Source organism: Callorhinus ursinus, unplaced genomic scaffold (genome assembly GCF_003265705.2).
Source record: "Callorhinus ursinus isolate GAN/ISIS: 27379988/994484 unplaced genomic scaffold, GSC_fseal_2.0 scaffold10, whole genome shotgun sequence".
In the NCBI taxonomy this organism is placed as follows: Eukaryota; Metazoa; Chordata; class Mammalia; order Carnivora; family Otariidae; genus Callorhinus; species Callorhinus ursinus.
The window spans coordinates 10,680,446-10,692,510 of record NW_027397072.1 but is presented as its reverse complement, the minus strand read 5'-3'; positions in this window follow the sequence as shown (position 1 = coordinate 10,692,510).

Here is a 12,065-nt window from a genome sequence, read left to right as displayed (position 1 = left end):
GAAACATCACCAAAGGCAAGGGAAGCAAGGGCAAAAATGAACTATTGGGATTTCATCAAGAGAAAAAGCTTTTGCACAGCAAAAGAAACAGTCCACAAAACCAAAAGACAACCGACAGAATGGGAGAAAATATTTGCAAGTGACATATCAGATAAAGGGCTAGTATCCAAAATCTATAAAGAACATATCAAACTCAACACCCAAAGAACAAATCATCCAATCAAGAAATGGGCAGAAGACATGAACAGACATTTTTCCAAAGAAGACATCCAAATGGCCAACAGACACATGAAAAAATGCTCAACATCCCTCGACATCAGGGAAATCCAAGTCAAAACCTCAATGAGATACCACCTCATACCAGTCAGAATGGCTAAAATGAACAAGTCAGGAAACGACAGATGTTGGCGGGGATGTGGAGAAAGGGGAACCCTCCTACACTGCTGGTGGGCATGCAAGCTGGTGCAACCCCTCTGGAAACCAGTATGGAGGTTCCTCAAAAAGTTGAAAATAGAGCTACCTTACGATCCAGGAATTGCACTACTGGGTATTTACCACAAAGATACAAATTTAGGGATCCGAAGGGCTACGTGCACCGCAATGTTTATAGCAGCAATGTCCACAATAGCCAAACTATGGAAAGATCCAAGATGTCCATCGACAGATGAATGGATAAAGAAGAGGTGGTATATATTCACAATGGAATATTATGCAGCCATCAAAAGGAATGAGATCTTGCCATTTGCCACGATGTGGATGGAACTGGAGGGTGTTATGCTGAGTGAAATAAGTCAATCAGAGAAAGACATGTATCATATGACCTCAATGATATGAGGAATTCTTAATCTCAGGAAATAAACTGAGGGTTGCTGGAGTGGTGGCGGGTGGGAGGGATGGGGTGGCTGGGTGATTGACATTTGGTACCGTATGTGCTATGGGGAGTCCTGTGAAGTGTGCAAGACTGTCGATTCACAGATCTGTACTTCTGAAACAAATAATGCAACATATGTTAAGAAAAAAGAAAAAGATTAAGATAGCAGGAGGGGAAGAATGAGGGGGAGTAAGTTGGAGGGGGAGACGAACCATGAGAGACGACGGACTCTGAAAAACACACTGAGGGTACTAGAGGGGAAGGGCGTGGGGGGATGGGTTAGCCTGGTGATGGATATTAAAGAGGGCACGTTCTGCGTGGAGCACTGGGGGTTATGCACAAACAATGAATCATGGAACACTAGATCAAGAACTAATGATGTAATGTATGGTGATTAACATAACAATAAAAAAATTTTTTTAAAAAGTAAAAAAAACAAAAATAAATTAATTTAAAAAAAACCAGAGAGCCATGAGCTATTAAGGAAATTATTCTAAAGCACACACAGGCCTTAATATTAGACATCATGGTTGGATTGTTCCAGTCTTTCAACTCAAAGAAGGGAATACATTTCTGTCTCACAGAACTGCCGTTATAGTTCGAGAAGGTGAGAGTTACAAAGGGATTGTGTGCCCAGTCGCTGAGAGCTATTGTTATTGTTAGTATTTTCTTTTAAAGATTTATTTATTTTAGGGGGAGAGCGAGAGAGAGAGAGAATCTCAAGCAGACTCCGCACCCAGTGCAGAGCTCGACAAGGGGCCTGATCTCACGACCCTGAGATCATAACCTGAGCCAAAACCAAGAGGCAGATGCCACCCAGGCACCCCTTATTAACTTTTTTATTAAAACTCTCTGTTTCCCTTTAATTGTATCTGAATAAACTCACCTTTAGGATGACTTGGCTTTCTGGAAATGTCAATTCTGAAAAACTTATACCCACATATATAACTATTGGCACACAGATTCTATTTTGGTTTCTTCTTATTTACATTGCCTGCTAAGTATAACCAAGACTCTCAACAGTTCTGAATGCATGAAAAAGCCCTGTCTGATGACTGAACCCGGGGCTTGGTGAGTTCACAAGATGAATACACCCTGTTGGTCCTGATCGGGACAAATCTGCCCACTTCTTTTCCCGGGCAGTCCTCATCACCACTTCATTCCAACATGCCACACTGTTGTCTTTTTTATATTCACATTTCACCAGGATCCAAGATTTTTTGACGTGACTGTGACACTCTTTGTTCCCAGAGTCTATCATATGGTGATTAATATTGGCTTGGAGTGGAGGAAATAGAGCCAGAAATTTTTATTACAAAGAATAAGTAGATTTTTTTAATAGTATAAGAAAATGTATTTCTGTAAGATATTATGTATCATGCAATTCATTTAAAGTAAATACAATATTTCAAAACATCCTGCATTAAATAATCCTGCACAGATTTCATTTACCTAAGAAAAACATTTCTAGATATAAAAAAGTGCTTTTTGTTTAAGAACTTACTACAAACAAAATTTTCAAAACCATGAAGGAAACTCAAGTAAATCACTTAATGGCGTATGATACCATAATTTTATTTATGTAACGTCACAGGCAGAGTTTTTGCTGAGAACAAAATGATGAAAAAAATGGAAATTAAACCACAAATTTAAGAAATGGGTGTTCTTAAATTTCTGGTTAATTGAAATTCAACTTTATTAGGACTAGGGGCCTTTGAGAATCAATTTTTTACTTGTAGAAGTAAAAACATCCCCTAACACCTGTAGTATACTTTTTTATTTCACCAAAAATATTTTTCTTTGATAATTTAGAATCTTCCTAATACATCTGTCACGTTTATGAATGACATCTGATTAACTTCTTAAATTTAACTACCAATTTAACCCTTCGAAAATTGCTGACATTGCAGTTTCTTATAACATTTTTTTCCCCCAATGACCTTAGGTGTTACAATAAGGAACACAGTGAAACCCACTTAGATAAAAATTAGTCTTTTTTTTTTTAAGATTTTATTTATTTACATGAGAGAGAGAGAGAGAAAGCATGAGTAAGTGGGGACGGGGCAGAGGCAGAGGGACAGGCAGACTCCCCACTGAGCAGGGATCCTGACATGGGGCTCCTTCCCAACCCTGGGATCATGACTTGAGCTGAAGGCAGACATTTAACCGACAGAGCCACCCAGGCGCCCCTAGTCTTAAAGACTTTATTCATGAATTACTTCAAGAAGTATAGCTTACTGTATTCCAGTTATGTCTAGATAGAGCAAGACAGATTCCTCCCCTGTCTTCAGAGAGCTCACATTCTAGAAAATAAGTCAAGTACAGTTTTTGAATCACCAAGAGCCTTCATTTCATTTTCCAAGGTTTGTATAAATAATTTCATCCATGAGGGTAAAGAAAGCCCTTTCTTATGCAGGACAGACTTTGGAATTCATAAGCAGAATTTTAAACACTGGACAGGATTTCACGTTGTCAGGCCTATATTCTGATTTAATTCCCTTTTTCCATCTCTGTGACAATGCCAAATGGTTTTCTGGGGTGTTTTGATTTTTGGTTTTCTCCTCAGTTCTTGCAATGTGGCCTCTGTAGTTTTGCGATCCAGTGGGCTTTGTTCTGTGACACTTTGCCGAAGCTTTGTGTTTTCCTTCATTGTCCTGTCGCTTCCTCCTTACCAGAAGGCTGGCCATTGGGAACTCTCCATCTTCCTTGTCCTGGCTTCTTCATCATCGTGGATTAATCTCAACACTTTTTAAAATGTTGGGTTTTCAATAAAGAAAATGAATGTCCTTTACTTTAACTTGAGGTTTGTTGTGACATGCAGATCTTTTTTTTTTTTTTGCAATAATGCTCTCTTGTAGATGCCATTTGTAACTCCTTCAGAAGATAATGGCTTCTGTTTTAAAGGATGCAATAAAATATATTGATAAAGAAATGCGCACTTCAGCAAAGGATGCTTCTAACATACTGTCAATTCTCATCACTACTGGATTTTGCAAGATCATAATTTAAACTATTTGGCATGAGATGTCAATGTATACACTTAACCAATCAAGATAAAAAATTTTAGCTACTTGCACATTGATAAGAAATTAAAATGTATATGAGTACATGGAATTTAAAACTTTTAGGAAAAAAAACCCTACATGATAAAAAGTTAAGATATTTAAGTATTCATTGGCATATCTATTACCTTCAGTATAAGCTATATATAATTATGAATTCAACTATTTACGCATCTTGCAAGTCAGATGTTATCAAACTGCTGTCCACGAGCCACATTTTTAACTCAAAGACAAGTAGTTAAGATTCAGTAATTTTTTAATAGACTTTATTTTTAGAACAGTTTTAGATTTGGATAGAGTTGTATTTTAAAGTTCTATGCCTTTTGCCAAATGAAAAATATGATATATTCACCATTACAGTATCATACAGAATAGTTTATGTCTCTAAAATTCCCCTGTGCTTCACCTACTCATCTCTGTACCCTCACTCACTGATCCTTGGTAACCATTGATCTTTTTACTTTCCCTGCAGTTTTGTATTTCAAAGAACATCATATGGTTGGAATCATATAGAATGTAACTATTTCGAATTGGATTCTTTCACTTAGCAATGTGCAACTAAGGTTCCTCCATGTCCTTTATAGAGTGATAGCTCAGTTCTTTTTAGCACTGAGCAATATTCCATTGCAAGGATGTACCACAGTCTGTTTATCTAAGATCCTACAGAATGATGTTTTGGTTTCTTCCACGTTTTGGCAAATATGAATAAACCTGCTACAAGCATTCACGTGCATGTTTTTTTGTGGGTATAAATTTTCACCTCATTTGGGTGGTGGCTAGGAGGTCTTTTAGTGGTAAGACTGTGTTTAACTTTGTAAGAAACCACCAAATTGTCTTCCAAAGTGGCTGTACCATTCTGCATTCTCACCATCTCAATGGATGAGAGAGTTCATGTTGCTCCGCATCCTTGCTGGAATTTGGTGTTGTCAGTGTTTTGGTTTTGTAGCCATTTGAACAGGGTATGGGTAATGTTATCTCATTTTAAAAGTTTTCTCTAGGGGCACCTGGGAGGCTCAGTTCATTAAGCGGCTGCCTTTGGCTCAGATCGTGATCCGGGAGTCCTGGGATCGAGCCCCACGTCGGGCTCCCTACTCGGTGGGGAGCCTGCTTCTCCCTCTCCCTCTGCCTGCTTGCGCACTCTCTCTATCTCTCTGTCAAATAAATAAAATACTGGGGCACCTGGGTGGCTCAGTCATGAAGCGTCTGCCTTCGGCTCAGGTCATGATCCCAGGGTTCTGGGATCGAGCCCTGCATCAGGCTCCCTGCTCCGCAGGAAGCCTGCTTCTCCCTCTGCCACTCCTCCTATTTGTGTTCCTTCTCTCACTGTCTCTCTCTCTGTCAAATAAATAAATTAAAAAAAAATCTTAAAAAAAATAAAATCTTTAAAACAAATTTCTCTAATGACCTATGATGTTGAACATTTTATCACATGCTTATTTGCCATCTTACATCTTCTGTGGTAAAATATTTGTTCAGATCTTTTGCCAGTTTTTAAATTGGGGTGCTTGAATTCATGTTATTGAGTTGTATGAATTCTTTGTATATTTTCAATATAAGCCCTTTATCAGATAGGTGTTTCACAAAGCTTTTCTTATAATCTGTGGATTGTCATTTCATCCTCTTAACAGTGTTTCACATAGGAATATCTTTTTTAGATATATTTATTTATTTTAGAGGGGTTGGGGGCAGGGGCTGGGGGAGAGAGAATCTCAAGCAGGTAGACTCCCTCCTGAGTGCAGAGCTGAGCAGGAAGCCTGGCACGGGGCTCGATCCCAGGACCCTGAGATCAGGACCTGAGCTGAGATGAAGAGTCAGCCACTTAACCCCCTGAGCCACCCAGGCACCCCCACAGGAGTGGTTTCTAATTTTAATGAGGTCTCACCAGTTTTTTTCTTAACTCATTGCCAAAATCAGAGTCACCTAGATATTCTCCTCTCCTACGAATTTTATGGTTTTGTGTTTTCCATTTGGATATATAATCCATTTTGAGTTAATTTTTGTGAAAGATGTCAGGTCAGTGTCTAGATTTTTTCTTTTTTTTTTTTTTTTGCATGTGGACGTCCAGTTGTCCCACCATCATCTGTTGAAAAGCCATGTCTTTACTCCTTTGTCAAAGATCAGTTGACTGTCATTCTGTGGGTCTGTTTGTTGTTCTACGCCCCCAATCTGTCTGTTCTTTCACCAGTACTGCACTGGCTTTATTATTGCGGCTTTATGCTAAGACTTGAAGTTGGGGAGCACCAGTCTTCCGACTTTGCTCTTCTCCATGATTTTGTCGGCTGTTTGGGTCTTTTGCCTTTTCCTATAAATATGAGAATTTGTTCATCAATACCCACAAAGTAACTTGCTGGAATTTAGATGCAGTAAATTATTATTCCCCAATTACCTTCAAAATAAATTTTCAGATAGACCTTTTCCCCCAGGGAACTAACTACCTGCTCATTGAGAGCTAACAGCGGAAGAGTGAGCATCTTTTGTGTTGGTGGAAGTCTCACCGAGTAGCATTCTGTCTTTACATATTCTTCACGTGAATTATAAGAAAGGGTGGAAGAATCATCTTTCACTATTTCATTGAATATTGGCATTTTCGCTGTATTTTATATAGCTTGACTTGCATGTTACAAAACATTTAAAAAACAATAGGGATTCTGAAGGTAATCGCAAATTCCAAAGAACAGATATTAACCACTTCCAACACTATTTCTAGGAATAACTCATGTTTCTGGTGGTCTGTGCAGGATTCATTCATCATTAGGAATCACTGCCTTGTCGCTGCAGAAACTTAAATTCTGCAGCAGCCAACTCAGTCTGCTGTGAAAGCCGTGCTTTCAGGAAAAGTGAGTACGTTGTGCAGTAGCCGAGGTCCATCATCAGCATGATCTAAAAAGGAAATATGTAATGTGGCAGGGCCAGCCTGGATAGAGACCCTGGGGCAACTCTGAAGAGTGTCTGTATTTCCTCTGTATTTTCCAACGTGTCAGGAATTGCCCCTCACCATTCAGGAGTATCTAGACTTTTATTGTCAGGAATTGCCCCTCACCATTCAGGAGTATCTAGACTTTTATTTATTTATTTTAATATTTATTTGTCAGAGAGAGAGACAGAGCACAAGCAGGGGGAGTGGCAGGCAGAGGGAGAAGCAGACTCTCTGCTGAGCAAGGAGCCCAATGCGGGACTCCATCCCAGGACCCTGGGATCAGGACCTGAGCTGAAGGCAGATGCTTAATGACTGAGCCACCCAGGCGTCCCAGGATCTAGACTTAAATATAATTCTTATCTTTCCTATCTGGAAATGAGTATGATAATACTGTATGCCAGAGAGACCTTGCCATCCAAAAAAGCTCAGTCTTACAGCAAGTTATAAGGATACATTTCACTCTAAGAAGGCAACAGGGTATAGAGAAAAAAAAAGTGGGAGGCGTTAGTTCTCCATACCTCCAATGATTTTGCCCATACTGCTTGAATTCGGCGAACCTCAGTGTCCTCATCTGTAAAATGAAGCTATTGACAGTTGTGTAGGATGTTAGAGATGATTAACTTCAACCATGTATGAAATCACCTGGTATGTGTTAAGTAGTCAGTATACTCTTCTTTCATTTAAAGTATATATGAGGTATTTAATAGTTCTTCCTTTTGCATCTGATTTTATAAATGAGAACACTATAACCTCATCCACCAGACAAGTCCTTGAAGAAGGTTCATCTCCCTTTACCAGTGCAATCTTTACTGTACAACTGGGACTCTCTTTCCTAAATCCTTGTTTTCAACAAGATGCTTTTTCATTTTCTGCCAGTGCCATAGGGTATTCCCATAAAAATTAAAGTGAGAACTTATTCACAACCATAATGAAAAGAGCCCGGTAGAAGTTAAAGGCTGGATATCATATGAATATCTGGTGTGCACAATTACAGGAAGTCTGAGCTATGTAAGAAATGTTGCATGTTTAATAGAACAGTTATGACTGAATGCTGTAGGTCAAGAAGTAAAATGCAACTTATAAATTTATTATTAGTTTACGGAATGCTGCTTATGAAAAACAGAAAAAGGAAGAATGTAGGCGGGGACACATTCCACTTTCCTACTAATTACGATATTCATACATTACATGAATAGAATTGTAAAATATGTGACCTTTTCAGTATTGGGTTTTTTTTTATTCAGCATAATTTTCTTTTGATCCATTTAAGTCATTAGGTATCACACTAGTTTCTTAATTTTTGTTTTCTTTTTTAAATTTTTTAAAAGATTTTATTTATTTATTTGAGAGAGAGAGCATGAGTGCAGGGGAGGGGCAGAGGGAGAAGCAGGCTTCCTGCTGAGCAGGGAGCCAGATGTGGGGCTCGATCCCAGGACCCCAGGATCATGACCTGAGCCCTGAGCTGAAGGCAGATGCTTAACGGACTGAGCCACCCAGGTGCCCTTTAATTTTTGTTTTCTTACTATATAGTATTTCATGATATGCATCTACTGAAGTTTTTTCCCCAGGTTTTGCATAGTACAGATAAAGCTTCCATGAACACTCTTGTATTGAATTAAATGAGGACATGAGTATTTCTTTTCTCTGGGGAAATGTCCAGGGTGTGATTGCTGCATCATATGATACGTGTATATTTACATTAAAAAAACCACACACACAAAGCTATTTTTAGTTTGATTATACTATTTTACATTGCCATCAGCAACGTATGTGTGTAATACAGTTTCTCCACAATTTTGCCAACATTCGGGTATTATCAGTGTTTTTGTTTGTTTTTATGTTTTTAGCAATTCTAACAGATAGTGACATCTTATCATGGTCTTACTCTCCGTTACCATAATGAGTAGTGAAAGCTAAATATGTTCTCATGCTCTTATTTGCCATCTGAATATCCCCTTCATTGAAATATATATTCATGTCTTTTACCCATTTTTCTTTCTTTTTTCTTTCTTTTTTCTCTCTCTCTTTCTTTCTTTCTTTCTTTCTTTCTTTCTTTCTTTCTTTCTTTCTTTCTTTCTTTCTTTCTTTCTTTCTTTCTTTCTTCCTTCCTTCCTTCCTTCCTTCCTTCCTTCCTTCCTTCCTTCCTTCCTTCCTTTTTCTTTTTTTGTTTTTTTTGTTAAAGGTGAAAGATTATTCACTCTGAAGAGAAACCAGAGTATTTTTACCCATTTTCTAATTGGATAGATTTGGCTCTTATTTTATATATTTATTTCTTTATTTTTTACTGCTGAGTTTTGAGAGATCATCATGTATTCCTGATATGAGTCCTTTTCCAGATATGTGGTTTTCAAATACCTTCTCACAGTCCATGGCTTGTCTTTTCATTCTTTTAGCATGGTTTTCACAAAACAAATGTTTTTAATTTTCACAAAGTATAATTTAAAATGTTTTTTATAAATTTTATTTTATGGATCATGATTTTGATGTGAGGCCAAAAGCTGTTTATCACGCCCAAGGTTTGCAAGATTTTATCCTGTTTTTTTCCCCACATACTCTGTAGTTTCATTTTACACTTAAACCTAAGATCAATTTTTCAAAAAATATTCATTTATTTATTTGAAAGAGAGCGTGAGCTGGGAGAGGAGCAGAGGGAGAATCTCAAGCAGACTCCATGCTGAATGCGGAACCCACATGGGGCTCAATCTCATGACCAAGAGATCATGACCTGAGCTGAAACCAAGAACCAGATGCTTAACCTACTGAGCCACCAAGGTGCCCCATCAATTTTGAATTAATTTTTGTATGACATGAAAGATTAGATCAGTGTTTCTTTGTTTTGCTTACCGATAGCTAATTGCTGTGGAACATGCCAGGAGAAGTCATCAAGAAACTGTGACTGTCAGTTGACCTTTGCACTAGATCCAGGCAATTGGAGTCTCCTCACCCCCTCTTAAGGGGGTGCTCTGGGATATACATTCTGCCCACCATTCCCACAGTGGGAGCCATTTCCAAGGATGCAGCCTTGAGAGAGAAAGGTGTTGTTGAGACCATCTGGATGGTGTATTGTGACTGTGCTCAGAACCACTGTATAAACTTTTTTAAGACTCCAGCAGGCAGATGTGGAGATCTACTCATCTTGCAGCCATGCAAGACAAGCCTCATGTGTAAATTCCCTTGCTTATCAAAACTACCACCTACCAGTCTGGCATGGCCTGCCTTTTTATTCAGTCTCTCCTTGCCCTCCCCTATGGGGGCCAGTTTCAGATTTGACCTGGGGAAATTCCTAAGGATGCAAACCAACAGGACTATTTGCTGAAAAAACTGTTCCTCTTCTACTGAATTGCTTTTATGACTTTGTCCAAAAATAGTGGGCCCGACTTGCACAGGGCTATTTTGCGGTGCTCTTCTGTTCAATTGATCTGTGTGTCTTTTCCCCACTAATAGCACACAGGCCTGATTACTATAGGTAAATAGTGGGTCCTGAAATCAGGAAACATGAGTCCTTCCACTATATTCTTTGTAATGTTTGTTTTTGATACTCTGGTATGATTTTTTTTTTCCATAAACATTTTAGAAAAGGCTTGTCTGTGTCTCTAAAAAAAAAAAACTTGCTGAGATTTGTCTAAGAATTATATTAAATCTGTATATGAAGTTGGGAATGTTTTTAATTTTCAGTTTATTTTCTCTCTTTTGTTCAGTTTGGATAATTTCTGTTTTATCGTCTTCAATTTCAGTGATTATTTTCCTGTCCCTTCATTCTTGTGTTGAAAGTTTTATTTTACGTATTGCATTTCCAAGTTCTACAACTTCCATTTGGTGTGTCTTTATATCTTTCACTTCTTTTCTGAGACTTTCTATTTCTTTGTGAAGGCTTTTTTTTTTCATTTTTTTTTCAAGTATGTTCATAAAGCTCATTGAAGCATTTGTATGATGGCTGCCTTAAAATCCTCACAGGTAATATATTAGCTCTGTTACCTTGGTATGAGCATCTATTGGTTATTTTCCTCCTTCAAGTTGAGATTCTCCAAATTTTTTTATGACAAGTGATTTTTGATAGAAGCCATGATGTTTTACATGTCATGCTATGAGTCTCTCAGTCTCATTTAAGACTTCTGTTTTAGCTTGCCTTCTAGGACACTGCCCCATCAGGGCAAAGTAGGGCACTGATTCCTTACTGACCTAGAAGGTAGAAGATCATGTTCCCACTCAGCATCTATTGAAACTTGGGGAAAAGTTCTTTTTTACTGCTTGGTTGAGGAAGAGGGTACAGCTGTTTACTAGATGTCTACTATACTATCCTATCTGGAAGGTCGAATGCCTTATTACTATTTCCCATATGGTTTCCATTGACATGGAAGGGGGTCTGGCCTTGTTATATCTGGGTGCTGTTGAAAGTCCTGACTCTCCACTCGCCACGAAGCCTCTACTCACACCACTCCAACTAGATAGTGGATGGATATCTCTCTATCACCAGGTGGAGGCGGAAGTTGAGGATCTTGTGTGTTCTCCACTGATTCATTGAGGATGTGGCCACTCATTACTGTGCAGCAGGAATGAAAATCTTTACTTCCTTTTTAGCTCTAGGTTTTGCTAACATAAGTTTTAATAAATTCCAAAATGCTGAAATCTTAAACTTCATAGATTAAATTTCATATTTGAATTAATCTATTAAAATCTGCTCCTCAGTATTGGGGTTTATTTGTACATTTCAAGCTAGAGCAACTACTCCTGTTGTTCTGAATTCAGTTATGAAGTTCTGGCTTTGACCTTTAACAAGCTTCTAGAGATGTATAAAAACATGAAAACATTAATAAGTTATTAGCCTTGCCTGCATCTGCCAGTGAGAAATGTCATTTTGTTTCAACATGCTTTCCTGTTATCATGCCTTGAATAGTTACAAAGACTGTTTTATATTCTCTTGTGCTTCTGAGTTTTTTTATCTCACATCTGCTGCCTTAGATTAGCCACTCATCAGCTTTAATTTCACCTTCCGGTCTCTAGGTTTCTCACAACAGCCGAAAGGACCCAAAGGTTAATTACTACTGGACTGCTTTGAATGGCACGTGTACCCTCTGTTGTCATCTCTTCTCCTGCTGTCCTTTTCTTCACAAGCTCCCCGGGCTCAAATACTTCCTTCCTTCTGGTGTATCTATTCTATTATTAAATAGACGTTTTCGGGTATTTCTGGAATCTCAGGCAGTGAGTGTTTACAATA